This window comes from Bacillus rossius, unplaced genomic scaffold, assembly GCF_032445375.1.
Source record: "Bacillus rossius redtenbacheri isolate Brsri unplaced genomic scaffold, Brsri_v3 Brsri_v3_scf23, whole genome shotgun sequence".
NCBI lineage: Eukaryota > Metazoa > Arthropoda > Insecta > Phasmatodea > Bacillidae > Bacillus > Bacillus rossius.
This window is the reverse complement of record NW_026962404.1, coordinates 180,667-187,246: the sequence shown is the minus strand read 5'-3', so window position 1 is coordinate 187,246 and position 6,580 is coordinate 180,667. Positions and strand designations below refer to the sequence as shown.

The following is a 6,580-nucleotide window of genomic DNA, read 5'->3' as shown; positions in this document are numbered from 1 at the left end:
AAAATACATAACATGTTACACAATTTAACTTTATGCATAACATGAAGCAGCTGTTATCACAAGTCCATTCAACAAATTAACAGTTCAATTTCTCTATTATCAATCAAATTAAAGAATAGCTTCAGAGGGTAGGTAGGATATTCTAGAAGAATTTTTTTTACTGTTTTTTTTTTTAATACTGGTAAATTGTTTTAGTTATTTTCTGTGATATTAAGTTGTAAAGTTTTACTCCCAAGTAATTTAGTCCATTTTCAAATCGCCTAGTGTTATGTTCAACTATCCTCAATTTACTAGCATTTCTGGTGTTATACCTATGTGCGAATATCTAAAAAAAAAAAAAAAAAAAAAAAAATAATAATTTTTTTTTTCTTCTTTTTCTTAAGAATGAATAAAAAGTTTCTAGAACGTATTCATTTATGGCAGTCAGGACTTTAAGTTTTTTGAATTTTGGTCTGCAGTTAGATGATTTTTTATCTTTTGTTATTATTCTAATAGCTCCTTTTTTTTTTTTTTCCCCCAATGTTATATGGCAGAAAGAGTAGAGCTATGGCTACTGTGACATCATGCATTGATGGGAAGGTTATTGTTGGATAACAAAAATTTAGATGATATAATTTTTATTTTTTTCCATACACAACACATTGCAGGTACAATTTTACAGGTTACAGCTGTACCACCTCTAGTATTGCTGCCGACCATCCAACAAATGAGCACACTAAACAGGCATTGATGACATTGTTATCAACGTCTTTTTGAATCTCTCATTATTATACATAACTGCCCACTGAAACAGAGAAACTTCAAAATAGGTGTGTGTGTGTGTGTTTATATATATATATATATATATATATATATATATATATATATATACATATATACATACATACATACATACATACATACATACATACATACATACATATACACTTATCTATTTATTTTTTCACTTTGAATTTTGTATGAGGTATACACATGCAAAGATTCACAGCTGCTGCTGGGTGGGTGAGTGAGTGAGTGATTGATTGATTGATTGATTGATTGATTGATTGATTGATTGATTGATTGATTGATAGAGAGTGAGTGTGTGTGTGTGTGTGTGTTAGGGGGGGGGGGGGGGGGGGAAATGTGGTGATTGTGGGGGAAAAAAAAATTTAAAATTGAAATTTTTAAAAAAAAATTTTTTTCTGTAGGGTGCAAAATAGTAGTGCCAACGGCACGTGGTGTTCCCAAGCGGTCACCCATCTAAGTACTAACCACGCTCGACGATGCTTAACTTCGGTGATCGGACGAGAACCGGTGTGTTCATCGTGATATGGCCGTTGGCAATGATATAGATGTTTTTTTTTTGCAGTTTGTATTTGCCACTCGAAATAGCTATACCAGGTGTGATTGTTACAAACAACAGGAGAAATCGTGTAATGAACACTCTTTTACTTCCCCCCCCCCCCCCCCTCCCCACACACAACACCCACCACCCTCACCATCCCAACCACCAAAGCCCTCTTCAAAATACACTCTCACACACACACACAAACCCACACTCTATAACTGATGAACATTACCATAACTTCTTAAAGCCATTAGATAATATTTAACTCAAGAAAGGTATTGTGATATGTTTAAAGAAAGAAAGGTGAAACCTTTAACTTTACCAGCAGGTATTAGTATCACTGAGGTATCTTCTAGGTTGTAGCAGCAATAGTAGTAATAATAATAAAATTAAATAAGGTAATAAAAAAGAAAAGTTATACATGTGATCAAATCATGAATGTATAAAACTGGAATGAATTTAAATTTTTTTTATTTTTCTTCATAGGCTGTTTTGAAATTGATGAGTAAGTGCCTCTTCTTTTAAATTTTTTAATGCTGAACACTGTTACATAAGAGATGAATGTTTAGAAAATTTAAAAAAAAAAAAAAGCTAGCCCAGCCCCCTCCCCCCCTCACACAAAATCCAAACAAAAAAAAAAACACCCTCCTTCAAAACATCACATAATCATCCAGCCAGCAGTGCAGACGAGAAATTTGCACTCGGGGCCGCCATTTTGACGATAAATTCTTGCATGGCACACCAAAGGTAGGAAAGAATTTAAAAAAATAAAAATAATGGGCGAGCACCCTCGCGTCTGCCTGTAGAAAATGAAGTTAAAAGTAACATAACCTAAAGACAGGCACACACTAGGGTGCTCCCAGGCGGTTGAGAAATTTTTTCCCGCCAAAAGACTTATATATATTATTTATTTTACTGTTTTTGGCAGGGGGCTATGTCGGTCTGTGTGCAAAGTAGTTCCTACTCCCGCCGCCAGGAGCGCGCGCGGTGGGTAGCGATGTTGTTTTTTCTGCTTTCATTTGTTTATTATTTAGAGGGTTAATGCTATGTAAATGTACGCAAGTTTGGTTATGTGTCGGTAGTTGTGCGAGATTTAATTTCCGAAACGAAATTTGACTTTCATCGGCCTGCATTTCTCACTTATTCGGAAAATACATGTGTGTTTATGTATGTATAATAATCGAGTGATTTTGTAATAATTTGGAAGTTTTGTTTGCGTGTGCGATGTGGGGAAGAAAAGGTGTGCACACGAGTCCTAGGGCTATATTTTTTTTTATTGCGAAATATTTACGAGTGAGTTGGGTCGACAGGGTCAGTGGTTCGTGCCTTGAATTGGTAAACGTCCAGGACTGAATACCCGCGCGCCTCGAGGTCCTCTTTGATTGCGGCTGTGGGAGTCTGCTTTGGCATTTTAATTACCACTTTTTGTGGCAGCTCTGAGGCCGTGCTGAAGGTGTAGAATGGTATAGGGGCCGATTCAAGATACTGTTTAATCAGGTGGTATGCCTGCTCGGTCTCGCACGCGATCTGAAGCCCCTCCCGCACAAGGGCTAGTTGTGCGCCGCCAGGGGCCAAGGCTCGCACGCGAGTGACGAGCTGGTTGTAAAGACTGGTATCAGGTACTACCAGCCTCAGAGCGTGCTTGTTAATTCGCTTGGCGCGCGGGGTGGCAGGCTGTGCTGCTGTGCCCTGTGTGCCTGTGGGGCCTGCAATGTTCGGTGATGAAAAATTCTGTGCAGTCGCAACTGCGGATGCAGGCTCACGTGTAGTAGCGCCGTGTGTGGACTGAGTTGCGGGAGATGTTGAATCTAGAGCTGACCCTGCCGTGGGGGTGGAGGGGGGGCCCGCTGTGTCAGCGAGCGGCTCGTAACGGTTCGAGACCGCAAGGGGCCGCGGCGTGGTCGCCTGCGGAATTTTCCGTTGTCTTTTGGTTTCGTGTTGCCATCCTTGGGTATTCTCGGGGTGCTCCCTGTCCATCCTTGCACTGTCTCGTAAAAATGCTGCGTACAATTCCGCTGATACTGTCATGGAATTAACCGAGGTCCTGGAGGTAACAGAATCGCAGTCTGAGTCGGGGTATGTGCCTGTGTCCATGGTTGCGTCCGTGTTGTCCTGGGAGGAAACGATTAAATTTATGGTGCCGTGCCTAACGGACTGAAAACTGCCGCCAGGATAGGCTGCGCCGGGTGGTGTTTTGTCTGGCATGGACTTGGCTGGGGGTCCCTGCTCGCTCATTCCGCCAACCCCCCTCAGGGCCGGCCCTAAGGCCCGGTCGCGGGAGGGGCAGGAAGCCACGGGTGTGTCCTGTGTTCGGTGTTCTTTAGGGGCAGTCTGAAGAAAGTGTTGTAAATCTATTACGCTGTAAGAGGACTCGCCGCTGACCCAAACGGGCTAGGCTCGAGGTGGCCGTTCGGGATTTATAACTTCCCTCAGGCCGGCTGTCACTCTTGTGTCCGCGAGCTAAGAATCGAAGCGATGCGCAGAGAGGAGGCAGGGCCGCACTCCGACGATGCTCTCGACTCGGTAGCTGTGATGGAAGTGGTGGGAATGTCGCTGCTCGGCCGCCTCTGTCGTTAGTTTCTATGGATCGACTTCTGTGCTGTGATTGGCTGTTCTCGCCAGCCAATGGAGATGCCGGGCCAATCGCAGTGCACCACAGCTTTAACAAAACTGTTGAAATTTTTACAGCACGCGCAGATCAGTTCCGCTCCTAGCTTCGTTCGGAGATGATGTAGTCCTGCTGCTCATCCTGAAAGTAGTCAGAATAGTCCAGAATTCCGCCCCCAGTTTTGAACGACCGCGTCGTGCGACGGATAGGTTTTAAATTGAGTGTGTGACACCCAGAGGCGCAGCGTCTCGCTGCCTAGCCGCGGCCCTGGCTAACTCAGTCCCAGGGTCGTAGGTCAGTGGGTGCTCCACTCCCTTCCTTTGCTAGGCGATCGTAATAAATCCTGTAGGAATAATTATTATTGTTATTATTTAATTAGCTAACATGGCGACCTCGAGTGACGTAGAATTCCGCGAAACCTCTTCTCTTGAACAAGGTGTTCTCAAGAGAAAGAGTAGCGACGAACACATCAGAGTCACAAAAATTCAGTCCCTGAATCACCATGTCACAGGTGATGTGACAACAGGCAGCCAGACACCAGGCAGTTCGCCTCCATGCAGTCAGATACCGCCGGGCGTGGCGCAGGATCACCCAGCCCTGACAGACACCTCAACTGCACAACAGGGCGCGAATCCCTTTCGCACTGCCCCAATCACAGTCACCCACACAGCCGCGCTGCCATATGAACGGCTGTACGACCAGTTCAACAGGCTAGGATTAATTTTCTCAGCGAAAAACACCAACAGGGGGACACTGTACTATTTCACCAATGTGCAGCAGTACCATGCAGCCATTAAAGTACTTGATGAAATAAAGGCCGAGTATTTTATTACACGCGTGCAGGCAGACAAACCGTTGAAATATGTGCTTAAGGACATCCCAGGGGGAACTAGCACTGCCAGAATTACCCAGGACCTACTGGCTCAAAACATACCAGTACTATCAGTCTACCAAATGTACGACTGGACTCGTCGTCCAATAAACATGTACCAACTAGATGTACCGCAGGGCAGCGAGTCATTAATGAGTACATTGACCACTGTCATTGGACTCAGAGTGAGGCTGGTGGACTACCGATATAAAAATACACCACTCCAGTGTACGAATTGCTGTCTTCTTGGGCATATAGCAAAACAATGCCGCAAACAGCCAGTGTGCCCGCAATGTGCCGGCCCACACAAACTACAGGAGGACTGTCCCCGCCCGCCACACTGTGCCAGATGTAACATGGCACATAATGCCAGATACATGGGCTGCCCCGATTACCAACGGGAGCTGCAGAGGCGCCGTCCTAGGGGGCAGCAGCACCAGCAGCACCAGCAGCAGCAGCACCAACAATGGACCCGGCGTCCAAATAGACGCCCTCAGTGGCAGACACAACATGCCGAGGACCGTGCACCTGCCTACCAGCAAACGGAGTCACAAACCCAACCCGCCAACGTGGCTCATGAGCCAGGGTGGAATGTGGTCACATCACGGCGTAAACAAAACCCGCAATACAACACCCGACCACAAGGAGGGCAAACCTCTGGCTACAGAGATGACTGGGACCCTCGTAGCGATAACAGGTACCAGGCTCTGAAACAGGACTTCCCGGAACTATGGGAGCCAACACAGTGGGAGCGTCGAAAGGCAGCTCGCCAAAGTCAACAGGCTGGTACACCCCGCAGTACAGGAAACCAGCATGCACAGCGCCAGCCACGTCAGGCCAGACCAGTTGCCCAACCATCAAGCCAGGCAGGAAGGCTGCGCCACCGCTCTGCTCCAGCAGAAAATAATATACAACAACCAATGCAACAGGCTTGCGTGCAGTCGCCAGTTATTTCCACACCGGCTCCTAAGGTGCCTGTCACCCACAACGAACCAGCTACAACTGTCGTGGTACAGCCAAATCCAGCAGCAATCAGGCCAGCAGCCCCCATTGTGGCACGCAGCATGCCATTGCCACAACCTCCAGTACACATCACACCAGAGAGGATAGCCACAAATTATCGAGACTGCCAAGTCCTTCAAGGCACGCTCACGAAAGTAGCAGGTGCACACCCTGCTGTCATGGAAATTGCGCAAAAACTTTGCAACCTACTAACGGCCTGGCTTGACACTTCAGTCGCGGCGGACCGCAGAATTCACCTCGCCGTGGACCTAATTATGGCCATGGCACCAGTCGCACCTGCTCCTCAAGATGGAGCACAATAATAAATTAACATTAAAGACGATCGCCACCTGGAATGCACGCAGTGTGCGAAACAAAACGCCTGAACTTCAGGAATTTCTGCGAGAGCATGATGTCCAGATACTAGCACTAACAGAAACCCATCTTTCGTCAACTGAAAAATTATTCCTACCTGGGTACATCATCCACAGAAAGGACAGGGACAACCAGGGTGGAGGGGTTGCCTTGGCTGTCCGCACCAATCTAATACACCATGAAGTACAACTTCCTGACTTAGGCCGCATAGAGGCAGTAGCAATCTCTATATCACTTAAAGGCAAGAAATGTACTATCATTTCAGCCTACGCTCCCCCAGGACGCTCAATCACAGCTGAAAACCTCCAAATCCTAGCCACTTGCACCTCTTCCTTCCTCCTACTAGGTGATTTAAATGCAAAACACCCTGCGTGGAACTGCGCCCGAACTACAA

The 6,580-nt window shown here is 46.2% G+C and overlaps 1 non-coding gene across 1 annotated transcript; it reads right to left on the bottom strand.

Moving 5' to 3' along the window:
* Positions 1 to 1,205: 1,205 nt before the first annotated feature.
* LOC134543906 (5S ribosomal RNA) lies at positions 1,206 to 1,324 on the bottom strand. The gene has a single exon (XR_010077351.1). It is a non-coding gene; the product is annotated as a 5S ribosomal RNA (ribosomal RNA).
* Positions 1,325 to 6,580: the final 5,256 nt, after the last annotated feature.